At 40.7% G+C, this 13,758-nt stretch overlaps 1 protein-coding gene across 2 annotated transcripts in view; it reads right to left on the reverse strand.

Moving 5' to 3' along the window:
- si:ch211-1e14.1 (UPF0606 protein KIAA1549) overlaps positions 1–13,758 on the reverse strand; it is a 49,516-nt gene that overhangs the window by 31,568 nt on the left and 4,190 nt on the right. The gene's annotated exons all lie outside the window — the stretch shown is intronic.

Raw genomic sequence — 13,758 nt, forward strand, 5'->3', positions numbered from 1 at the left:
CTTTTATCATCATGACTTTGAATATAGTCTGGTGGCTAGGATTTAGCTATTACTATACCTGATTCGATACAATAAAAACAGTGGCTTTGGTACAGTCAAAGGCACCCAATAGTGCGTATTTTCTTAATTACCAAAATTTGCAGGCAAGCTAAATTGGACAATTATGTTGGCAACATCTCAGTATGCAACAGTATCTCACTCACGACAGCCTTTGCTTTTAAATATGACTGAAAATATGTATTTTTTCAAAAGGCTTTGGTACATTTCAACACTATTGATCATTAAAATAACAGAGATTGGATCACTTTAAAACACTCAGTATTGTAGAGTATCAAAGTATTGCCAAGTTTGACTGAGTAGCAGCAGAAAGAGAGAAGAAACCAAACATGACTTTGCTGCACACATGCAGCCATGTTTAAGAACTGTACTTTAACGTTGGCATTACATCAATGGAATTACTTCTTTTTTTTAACTGTGTTGGACTTCATGTGCCCTGAATGGCTAAAATAGAAATTGATCTGTGAGGAAATAAAAAAATATTCAATCCACTCACAAGGTCGTTTTATTGTTGACCCATTCATCAGCAAATGTGTCATTGTAGGACTGGTCTCCTCTGGAGCAGAGGCCACATCATAAATAGACTATACAGCACTTTAAGATACTTGACTGAATCCGTAGGAAGAGCTGTGGCTGCTTTAGGATATTAAATTTAACCTTGGTCTTTATTTAGAAAAAAAATCAATACTATATGGACAGATGATATGACCTTTAAGTACCGACACAAGGAAATTTGAGACCCATGAAACTGAGGCTGCTTTACCTGAAAACACAAATTACCAAGCCAGCATGTTTCACTGTGTATCCCACATACAAGAAACCCGTGAAATGTATTCATCTGACATTTACCGTTTTTGACTTCTGAGAAGAAATCCTCAGACCTGATCAAAAGTCTGATAAATGCTCAAAGTGGAACCATTAATCCCTGAGGAAAATGACCTTTAGAGGGAGTAAGGAAACCATCGCAGAATAGAAACGCTAGTCTAGAATGTGGAATCATATTTAAAGCTGAAATAGTTTTCTCTTCACTTCCAGTTTTGGACCACAGTAATATGCTGACATGCATAAACTGCTGACTGCATAAACTGACCATACGTCCAAAATGAAGGAGTGGTTGTTTGCGATGGCCTGGGGTTTTTGCTTTGGCACCCTTGGGAGAATATCTCTTGATAGATTTTCATGAAGCCTGGCCTTCCAGTGATGGATGGTGCAATTTCCAGCTCATCAGGAAGCCACTCTACCTCTTACCCTCAACAGTAAAGTCCTCAAGGGTGATATTAGACCAGCCAAAATGTAGAAATGGCAAATGTGGCTTATGCAACATCTTTCCAACTTAGCTTGAATGCCAAAGGCCTTTTTCTCCATATTGCATAACGCAGTGTATCATGCATGATTTAATTTGGGGAGTGCGTTGATTACACTACATGGTGAGGGTCTTACTTTGCATGAAAAAGGCATCATGAGCTGAATGGAAAGGAACAGAATCCCTCGTGAATATTTCATGGTAATGGTCCTTTTAACAGTTCTTTATAATGGTATGAGCCCACATCTCTTTTATGCTCAAATGCATTCATACATTTTCTATAAGAATATTCAGAACTCCAAAGGAAGTTTCACCGCCCTGCTAAGACAGACCTTGATACATGGTTGCCTTCTATGGAGCCTCTGAAGTTCCAAAAAGTATGTGTGCAAAAGATATTAAGTTGTGCGCACATACATGTTAATATATTGTGTGCACAATATAATTATCTTATGTGTAGAAAAAGTTTGTTTTCTTTATGGGACTTCAGGGGCTCCGTGGCCTTGACAATAAAAAAAAGGCAAATCAAGGGAGATGAGTTCAGGTGTCTGCTAACATTGCAGGAGATGCTACAATTCCTGGTATTGCAAATAAACAAAATAAATCATAATGCCTGCATAGAGAGTTTACGCATATAAAAAAAGACACATCAAGGGCAAAATAGGAATTAATCTAGTAAAAAGATCTCAGCGCAGACAGAATGTCTTGAATTAGTTGATGACCGTCGGTCTTAATCAGAGCAGAACTTCAAAAGGCCCATTATTGCCATTGCCAGGAGTAAGCCAGGAGAAGCTTATAGTGACTCAGCAGCTGCTGGTGCTGCTGCAGCTCTTTGTAGTGTACCAAGACTCTGCAGAGTCACACACACATGAAAACAGCTGCAGAATCAGCTGAGGGAGAAGACTATATTTAACAGTGGGAGCACAGAACAGATCAGTTATAAAAAGCATGAATAAAAGAGAATATACTTCTGGAGTGTCATCTTCAATTTACTGCATCACTTCACACGAGGAGACTGCCTCTGGTTGGCCCGGGAGAAAACTCCCAACTTAATTACAGCCTACACTGGTACCTTAATTCAGTCAACATGCTATTATAACAGAGCCAACAGAAAGGACTTGAAAAGGAAAAGCCAAGTCTCTCTGAAGGCTCGTCTGTGCTGCACATTCACCAAACTGCCACACAGATTTTTGTCTGCTGTGCCAAGTGTTTGAACCCACAGGGATGTATCACAGCTGGGCAGACACACACACACACACACACACACACACACACACACACACACACACACACACACACACACACACACACACACACACACACACACACACACACACACACACACACACACACACACACACACACACACACACACACACACACACACACACACACACACACACACACAGCGCAGTCTCTGCAGACAAAACAACTTCCCCCCCACTCTTCCAGCTCTTTACAGGCAGTTTATTGATGGCCTGATTTCATAGTTTAGCAAAAGGAGATATAAATACTCACAGGAGTTGAGCATGGAAAGGAGAAGCCACAGAATGTTATTCTCGTAAAGCTCAATGTGAGAACTGGAATCAAAATCTCTGCTCTCTCAGTCCAAGAGAGGTTTGGAACAACTAGTGAGTGGTTGATGTGAATGTCCATTTACTGCAGCTGATTACTGATCTGCACTTGAGTTTGCATTCTGCTAAAAACAAACATGCGAAAGATATATAAAGAGTAGACAAAGAATAAGCAGACGCACTCTCTAGGAGGTTGTGATTGTCCCCAAAAAAAAAATTGCTGATGTTTGAGGTCTTTCTGTGGCAAGTGACCCCAAAATGTCATCTCGTCTCAGCACACCCCCGACAGCGACACCCTAATTCCTTTGTAGTCACATTTAGGACGGATAAACACGCGTGAATGGACGACAAAACATCCAGCTAATTAACAGAGAGACTGTTATCTGTGAGCTCATTTTAATACTGATGAGAATGATGGAGTATGGGTTAGATAAATGGATAGAAGGATAAACAGTTAAACAAGAAACTAACCCCGTTTCCAAAAGAAAATAATAAAAACTACCCGCATGTTTAATTCATGTAAGAAAAGATTTAATTAAGCACAAATAAACATAATAAACATGGATGTAAAGTAAGGTTGTGATGTGCAAATACATGTGAAAGACAAATCAATTCTCTCTTTTCACAAGGTGCCTGCTGAAGCCTGAACTCTTCTTTACCAGGTTAAAACTGAATGTGGGCTACTGCCCTCCTACATCTGTAACCTAATCACACGGAGAACTGTTGATTCTTACAGTTTGCGTTCAAATGATCAGTTGTTGCTGTCTGTTCCATTTGCCCGCACAGCGCTGGGAAAAAAGGCTTTCGTCTACTCTGCTCCTTCTACATGGAACATGCTGCAAAAAGACTGGAAAATAACTGAACTGATTTCTTTGAATGCTTTTAAATCCAGGCTGAGAGCACTTTAGACGACCTCCTTTACTTGTAACTGTTTTTTATAATTTGAATTGCTGTCTGTATGTTGTGAGTGTGACTGTGTAACTTTTGCTGCCTCTTGGCCAGGACTCCCTTGAAAAAGAGGTTTTTAATCTCAATGGGACTTTCCTGGTTAAATTAAAAAAAAAAAATGTTATTTTCAGAACGATAGAAAATACAGCAGAAAAACGTCAGGAGTCGAGAAAAAGCATCTAAAGAAAACAAACACATTACATCTCTAGGCTTTCATCAGCGTTTTAGAGACAAATGTGGGAGTGAGCCATCAGGTGCCAAACCTGTACATCAATAATTAATCAATATGACAATCATAATCAAAATTAAATGAAATACAGAAAAGTCTACAGCACCAAACACATTTACTTGAAATATGTTTTTAATTGAAGCTAAAAATCACCAGCAACAGGAATGTCTCAAAATAACTTCAGAATTCAACCTCTGACATCATGACACGAGTCATATTTTCTGATAATGAAACCAATGAAAAGCCAACACTCCTGGACTATATTCTACTAAAAACGATGTCCCTCACGATACAAGTATAATGTTTATGTGATCATAAGACCACAGAAATTAAAGCTACCGATGCAAGTTGGGCGCGCTGGTGGCCTATAGTGGTTAGTTTGCTCGCTCCATGTTCAGAGGCTGTTGTCCTCGAAGCGGACAACAGCTTCTCCTTACCCACATGTCCTTCCCCACTCTCTCTCTCTCTCTGATTTCCCTGCTCCATGCACTGTTTTGTCTCAATCCATTATAATAATTTAAAAAAAGATAAGACAAGTTGAGTATTATGGCGCTTTGTTTTTATAAGAATAATCTAATACAAACAATCTCCTGTAAAATAAAATTGTGCAAAGCTAAAGCTAATGATGAAGGCAGGTTCTTAATCCCTGATGTCTTGTCTCAGGTAATGACAGTCAGAGCTCAGAATGACAGACAGCAGCCATGCTCGCAGTAAGCGAGACTGGGCGGAGCTGGGGTTGACATTACAGTGGGCAGAAACTGACAAAGGCCTTCAAGGCTAAGCAGCGCTGCCACCTGTCTCCCCCGAAACATGAGTGAGTCACGCTCGGCTGGACGGGCATTGTTGGTATCAGCCTGTGAAACAAAGCACTGAGACCCATGCAGAGGGAGACCTTTAAATATCAGGTCACAAGAGCATAAATTGCAAGTGTTCAACTCACGTACAGAACTGCATCCTAGTACAGTTTTATCTCCCTCTCCTTTGTCAAAATCATTTTTAAGACAGATCTTCATTTTACTGCCAATAAAAACTCACTAAAGTTACAGGGTCCGGCCGCTGTTGCATCAGAAGTATTCAGGCACTTTCGCAGCATTGGCGAGATAAAACTCCCTTTTACGCGGCAAGAAAAGAAACACTTTAAGGCAACGTTTTCATCAGTTATTGAAGCCAGTAACATTAGTTATTGAAGCCAGTAACATATGCTACCCATAGACTGTACATATGATGCTACCTCATCGACACTGACATGTTCGCCTCAGTGTACCATTATACCATTATATTTTGCTCTGGTTTGGGTTCTCTATGGCTCCTTACTCATTCTCATAACACAACAAATTTGTCATTCAACCAATTTCATCTGTCTTTGGTAAAAGTCCTTCCCTCGTCTTTGTTTTAAGCTACACGGTCACCTCAAGACAGAGCATTTTAATACGTATTAGTGCAATTGAGAAAGGTATTTATCTCTTTCTCGCATACTTTACTTCCTGATTGACTCCAAACCTGCTTTTATTTTGAAATAAAATAAGGAACTTCCAGTAAATTGAAGGTGAGGGCATTAACTTAATTACGGAAAAACAAACTCGATACTTATCGAAAACTTAAAGGAGCAATATGTAAGTCTGACAACTAATGTTTAAAATGGGTACTGCAGTCCAAATTCAAAACATTGTAGAGAGCTGTCTCCCCCCGCCCCAGCACTTCAACATAGCATTTTTCCTTAATGTCTGATCATATAGTGAGGTGATTTTATCAAAAATTAACATTAATGCATTAATGCAGGGACTTAATTAATTGAGGTTAAAGCGTTAACGCTGACAGCCCTGATCCATATATAAATATATCATTCACCCTAACGAGGAAGTGACAATACCTTGAGTACTATCCTCATGAATGAAAAAAAGAGTGGCTCAGTCTCATTACTCTGACATAACTGAAGAATTAATGCTGTGAGGTCTTCATTTATTCATTACATGAAAAGTCTCAGGCTAATGAGATTCTATTTCTATTCATCGCGCCTCGATGTGCCGTTAACAGAGAGACTCGGTCTAATGAATAGCCTCCTTTCACATGAGCTGAGCTACATCTGCATTGGACCACACTGACAACAAATCCAACAAGTCTCTCTTTCTGTCTTTGCTTTCTCCTCCGTGTTGATAACAAACAGGTACTCTTTTATTGGTGTTATTATCGAAATAATCTAAAACATTCAATGAACACAGCACTGAATACATCTGCTGTTTTCTACAAGTCGCTGTAAGGTGAATGTATTCATACATAATCTATAACAGTTCTATGAAATCCCATTTTTCCATATCCAAGCAGATAATGATGCACGTTAAAGCCCCCTTCCCCGTCTGTGGCCTGGTTGGTTCTGCTCCACTTTACATCCAGTTGCAGGATTGGATCACTGCCAGTAATCATGTAAAAAGGTTTCTGACAAGAGAGGGATTATCACTGCTGATGTCGGCTGATCTGATGTTCCTTTATAAAATCCTCATGAGTGAATGAAACGAGATGAGCAGGGTTGAGATGTTGCGCTGCGGCTCGGTCACAACGTCAGGCATCTGAGACAGGACTAAGACATTTAACCAGGAGGGGGTAATGGCAAAATCTAAGAGACATCATACACCGGATCATTACAGCGGGTGTGAATATTTAGACCAGCTCCATGGAGACCCAGTTTATCTGAATTAACTGGTTAATATGCATGTAAACAATGACTGCAAAGAACACGTCTTATTCTACTTCTATCTGATGTTTAGATAAAGTAAGAAGCAGATTTCTGTTCTGCTTTCTTCCTTTTACTCTGTTTTTGTTTTATTTAACCTTTACAGCGTTTTCTCACTGTTTGTTTCTTAAAGGGCAACCTCAGTGTGTGTGTGTGTGTGTGTGTGTGTGTGTTTGAGTGCAGGTTTGAAACATCTAATAGAAGGGCAAGTAAAGTTTTGTTTTCAAAATCGCATGATAAGGATGTAAAATTGTAAGAGAGTAACTAGAGTAACTGAGCATGTACGTGCATCAGCGCTTGACACTCTGGAGAGTGATGATGCTTGTTATAATTCATATAGCGCCCCCTGCTGGTGAAAGAGGACAGCTAGTTTAAGACAAGATAACTCAGATTAAATGATTATTGACTGGTGAATAAATCAAGTAATATTGGTGCATATCTGCGATATAATCAGCCGATACGATAGTCACTTGGACAAGCTAATATCGGCCGATGTTATCGGCCGGCTGATTAATCGGTCGGGCTCTTTTCTGAATAAAGAAAGGCACCTTGCTGATGTCTTGAATTAAATCAAACATCCCTCCTTCTGCTCCCCTTTACTTATACAAACCATTCACTCATTAAATATAACAGAAGGGGAGAAAATAATTCTTCTTCACACAGAAGCAGTGTCCTTTACAAGGGCATGTGAGGGTTTCACAGACAAAACAACAGTGTTGCCGGCAGCATGAAGACAATGAAACGGAAAACAAATGTGTTTGTGCTCTTCCCATCTGCTGCCAGGTGAAAAGATGAGTACACTCATTTTTTTAAGTGTAAGACACAACGCTTTGCAGCTAAAAAGCAAGCTGTGTGAGTCCAAACAGAGGAGACACACAGGCACAGGAAAGATGTGAGGTCGGACTCAAACACTCTACTGAATATTTGAGCTTTTCATAACAACCCAGCAACCTTGAGTTATGAGGATAAGGTTTATTTTGCAGCAGACAAACACTCAGACGTGTGCTTGTGTGTGTCTAGAAACCTGAGATACCAATTTCAAAGTCCTCTAATGATATCATTTCCTATGTTTGCCAGACTCCTTATTGCAAAAAAAAATGTATTTAATGGTTGTGTAATTTGGAAAAAAACAGGGAGAGGGAGAAGAAAGGGTCTTTGGTATTAAGGCCAGCTAACTACGAGCCCACACATGGTTCTGTTTTCAGCTGAGCCCCTTGCGTGACTGACTCTTTTCAGTTGGCAGGAGCCGCGTATGCCGAGTGCAGTCGGACAATCAAGATACGGCTGTGTTGACGTATGGTTTATCGGGGAAGCTTTTAAGATGGGAAAGATCCCATTGTTTTGATCGGTGGAGAACAATTAGATCTAAAAGCCAGAGCTCAGACACCCCCCCCCATAGAAATAAACAGTTTCACTTCATCTGGGGGCATTTATAAAAAAATCAACAGTGCATATACTTGTGCTTAATTTAGCTTCCATCAAACAGTAAAAAAATAAAACAGATATAAATCAATAAAGCAAATGTTAAAAATAGAATCTAAGTTTGATTGTTTATTCAAATCTTCAACATTTTGAAGTTGTAGAGGTTTCCAGCGTCTTCTGTAAAATAATTCAGGGGTCTGATTGGTCCATAATGGAGCCTGAGAATGGACCTGACTGAGGTCATGCCTGCACTTCATCAAATATTTATGTGACCCTTGTTTTGCTTTCCTGAGGGAATACTTTTCAAGATAAAAGACAGGGGAGTGCAAAAAGAGTGGGAGCAGGATGAGGGAGGAGGAGGGGAGGGGGAGTAGGGGGGTAAGTGTAAAAAGAGTTAGAACGAGAGGGAGGAAGAGATGTAACAGAGGGGGGGACGAGGGTGAAAGGAACTGTTCGCTTCAGGGAGAGAGGACTTTACCTAAACATTTTTATGGAGTCTTCAGGGATTCGTAGCGAGCCAGGCTTCAGAATAACAGATTTAAAGACTTAAAGGGATACTTCACCCATTTGCATTAAGCTTTGTATCATTAGAAACCTGGTAGAATTTTTGAGTGGAGGAACAGGAGGCGGCTGCTGTGCATTCTGGGAGTTGGTGTCTTTCATCCACATGAGCCAAAAATACACTTTCTGCCTTCTCTCGGTCAAGAAGGCACCAACTTCAACATTTATTTCACATTTTCTACTACATATATGACCCAATGTCAATACAGATTCATGTTTCAATGGGTGAAGTATCCCTTTAAGTTTATAAAAGCTCACACAACAAAGTCAGTCTCCCCTGAATTCATGATGGTATGATGAGCAGTTTCAAAGAGTGGATTATGATCGTGCAAGGCCAATGTGTGACTCTGCAGGAAAAGCTATGGACACAGAGACACCCACACACTTTCTCTCTCACACACACACACACACAGGGTGCAGTCCGACTCTTTCTGCAGTCCTGATTTCCTTCCAAAGACAGGAAGGCAAAGACTTGTAACCAGAGAGGCCCAGAGGACTGTGTCACTCAGCACCCTCCTCTACTCCTCAGTCCTCCTCACACAGGCTGCTCTCAGGCTTTAGGTCCTGAGAGAACAAACAGCACTGCGTTAGGTTGAGCTCTCCTGGATAGAAGCTGCTTTGAAAGACAATATGGGAGCATAAAATAGAACTGCATACTGACTGTAATATTTGTAAGTAGTTGCTGAGATGTAAAAAGGTCCAAAAGCAAACGATTTAGCCTGAAGTGGCCTGAAAGAGGCCGGGCCGAGCGGCACCATCTGCTCTGATAAATATATAAATAATCAGCTGCAGTCCATCAGAGCATGGAGCACAATATGGCCTCAGTGTTGCCGTCTGTCAAAATCATGAACTTTGTGTTGCACATTTTAAGCTCCAAACACTGACGGGACGTTAGCGAAGCAAACAACAAGCACATTCAGACACTCCGGGCGATCTTCTTCAGTCCTAAACAAAAGTTCACTGCAGGCTCGGGTACAAAAAACACAAAAAAAAACTTCTGCCAAGAGAACTGTTTCTCCTCAGATCACAGTCGGAGAAATATCTGAGTGCTTATTTTTAAACCAGTGACTCAGACAGAATGATGTTAACAAGATTATTCTGCTTTTAGTGAGTCTCGTAAAAACAATAACAAATTCTGAGGTTCTCTAAAAGCCTTTACAAAAAAGAGCTAGAAGAATATCACTATTTATACTTTAAATGCCTTGCAATGAACCAAATAACTTACCGCAAGTGGATATAAAACAGTACATAGTATAAAGATGCACTTTGGGCTTTTGCCTTTTTTTAGAACAGTGAAAAGAGTAGACAATTTGAGAGTGGGGAATGACATCCAGGAAAGCAGCCACGGGTCGGATTTGAACCCCAGGCGGCCTGCTTGGAGAACAAAAGCCTCAATACATGGGGAGCAACCTGCTAGGCCATCAGTGCCCTGCATTAAATGTATATATTTTTCTCTTGATTTTTTTGAGTGCTTTCACACTCCAGAAAAACTCTGATGATGTGAGAACGCAGCTGAGTGTAATCAGGAGAATTCCCGGTGAGCAAACCCTGACAGGGGTGGTTGCATTTATTCCCTGCGATCGGTCATGTGATCTCTGTGCACGTTATTTAACTTCTGAATTATGTTTTCTGTTCTCCTGTACGTTCTTCTCAACTCTCTGAGTCTGTTGAACTACACATATAATTGATATAAGGGTGAATAATCTCATTGTAGCTTCGTATAGCGGACTCTGTTGCTTCATCTGTCACTTCTGTGTCATTGTACATCACGTCTTGCCTCCGGAGACATCCCGCCCCTCCCCCTCTCGTCTGACCGGGATGGTCTCTGGCTGTGTTGTGCATGTGTGAACAACCAGATAAGTAGGATTTAATGGAAAGTCCTCCTGAAATTCTCTAATCCCCAAACTGTTTCTGTTTCCCTCCTACTTCTGGGCGGGTTGCTGTTCACCAGCAGAAGGTTAACATCTAGGTGTGTCAGTGTCAATGTGTAGCTACTAGCTAGTAATTAAAATAGTGAGATGGCAGAGAGGACTTTGTGGATTTGTCCTAAGTATGTTGAATTTTTGGATGAAAGGTGCAAGAACAACATCAAGGTGGAAATGTAAGTTCAAGAGCCAGTGTTGTAGTGTTTTTATTGAAACAGCTGTGCCTAATACTCTATGACACTGCATCATTTACTATCACATCATCAGCATAATAAAGAGCTATAAAGGTTATCGCATCTGTTATTCGCCTTTTTAGGCACCTGAGTTCCAGATTATGGGCTGACAGTACATTCAAAGGTAGACGTACAGTAGGCCATGTACCGTTTGGACGACATGTGAAACGAGTCATAAAAAGACTCATTAGTAAAGCAGTTTTGTAACAAGTTACTTTTTACTGGCAGTTATCTCATAAACAAACAAGTTCCTGTCAAAAGTAACGTTATCAGGGGCGCTGATGGCCTTTAAGCGGTTAGGTCGCACCCCAGAACAGAGGCTATCGTCCTCAGAAGGGGACGGCCCCGGGTTCAAATCCGGCCAGTGGCTCCTTTCCCACGTCATTCCCCACATTGTTTCCCTCTCTGGCCTATCCAATAAAAACCTAAAATATATATCTAAAAGAATAAATATCTAAAAAAAGGAAAGTAACATTACCGCACACTTCTCTTAAATAGACAGTAAGTGTTGCAAAAAAACAAACACAAATTAACACCGATTAGTTTGTTTTATGATTTCATACGGTTGTTGTTGCACACAGTATCCAGGTTCATGTTTGGACACTTGTAGGATGCTGAGAATGCACTGGAAAATTGCCCTCCGCAGGGTACACAAAATCACAAACAGATGTACACACACACACACACACCGGCCCCCACTAAGGTACGCTCACATCAAAACCTACCAGTTTAACGCAGGTAATAATGGACAACTGGAAAGCATTATGTGTGTGTGAGGCTGTAGTCATACTTAGAAGAGCCAACTGAATTATAACTTTGACATGTGATGGTCCGGGGTATAGGAAAGGATACATCTTTGTCCTAAATGTGTCCCGTCTGCTTTCAGTGACCCGTCCTTGACCAGCAGGGCGGCTTTCACTGCTCTCCATGCGGTCAGATGATACTGGGATCGACTGTTCTCTCCCATAGATCTTTCTGGTCAAACTGCAGGCCCGCAGAGAGCAGAGGTACCCACTGTTTGGCTTTTGATAGGCTCTTCCCATTGATCTGCAACCGGCTCCCAAGCGCTAATGAATAATGAATGGCCATATTGTCATCTTGCACAGATCACATTTCACATGGCAACGGAGCGCTCTGGTAATTAGCCAGGACTTTGCTGGCCCGCAGCTCGCTCGCTGTCCTGAACTTTGCCAGCCACTGCAGTGCAGAGTGAAAGTGAAGCTAGGAGACTTTGTCACTTTGAAGCTTAAAGATACATCCAATATATTTGTAAAGATCATTAATGTGACATCTAGGGATGTGAGGTCATTTCTTAAGCAGAAGTTGAGCAGAATAAATAAAAGAAGCAGAGAAGCAAAAAAAAAAAAAAAAGAGGAAATTACTGAAAGATGTCGCGTCTGGAGAAACAATTATACATCCTGCTCTATTTGACCTAGAAACTATAAAGTGTTCTTTTCTGAGTCAGTGAGAGGAAAGCCATGTGACTGGTGATGTCACCGTGGAAACAGAACGTGGAAACAAAGTTTAAAAACCTTTGAATGAAGAGAGTGAACTGAAGGACGCCTCCAACACAGGATCTAGAAGTACTCTGACAGATAACTCATTTCTGAGGGGGCGGTAATTCAAACCTGATGTTTAAAGGTTTGTGGGTAAATTTTGCCTTGATGACTAATTAGAACTTGAGCAATGATGTTCAGTACTAGTAACGAGGATCTCTTACACCAGTGGTTCTCAAATGGTGGGTCGGGACTAAAAAGTAAGTCGCAGAGCAGTTTTCAGTGGGTCGTGAATGTGTGCCTGGAAAAACGATAGTCAAAGAGTCAGTGAAGCACTTTTTCAACATGTTTGTTTTGTTCTGTCAATTTGTTGCGTCACATGTATTTCATTTATTGATTTCTTTCCTACGCGCTCATCTTATGAAATAGATTTTTTTTTTAAAGCTTTGGTATTGGCTTTGGTCGATTATTCAAGTGGACCTTTTGACCAAGGAGGGAGTAGCAGAGAAAACTCCCATGATTCCCCGCTAGCCTCAAAGTCATCTTTTGTTATTGTTTTGATTGAGACAATAACAATATTTTTTTTGTCTCTTATTCGTTTTAATTGTACTCTCGACATCATTGTAAATGAGGGCTTGCTCGAGAATAAATAAAGGTAAAATTAAATGAGAGCCCCCTGGCGGCGGATTTTACATACTGTGCATTTAAAGCTTAATGACTGTTTTAGGTATGATCAAGGATGAGACCGAATTAAAACCAGAGCAGGTATACAGATAATTTAATCTATTTTAAAAGAAAATAGACAAGAATCTATTTTAAACAGAGCTGATAATATATGTAGTGACATAAACTAAACTAAGCATATCTGTCGTATTAAAGTTAGGGAAGGTTAGAGGAGCTTTCAGGAAAAGAAGAAGAAGATATCCTTTATTATTCAAACGATGGTGAATTACTTTCACACTGTTATTGAGATGTGCTCACACAGAGTGAAATATACACACCTGCACAAACAGGATCCTATGGACATGCTGGGGGGATGCCGTGCTCAAAGGCACCTCTGAGGTGACCTGGCACCTTACCAGCTACCAGGCTTCCTCCGCACCGGGACTTGAACCGGCGACCCTACGATTCCCAACCCACAGTCCTTACAGACTGAGCTACTGCTGCCCCAGATAATTACAGCCTGTAATAATCCATCAGGATAGAGATCATGATTAGGCCTTCAGTAGGACAGATCTTTGATGCAATTGAGATATTTGAAGCCACATGTTTCCTGTTTAAACTT

Source organism: Labrus mixtus, chromosome 4, assembly GCF_963584025.1.
Source record: "Labrus mixtus chromosome 4, fLabMix1.1, whole genome shotgun sequence".
NCBI classification, from domain to species: domain Eukaryota; kingdom Metazoa; phylum Chordata; class Actinopteri; order Labriformes; family Labridae; genus Labrus; species Labrus mixtus.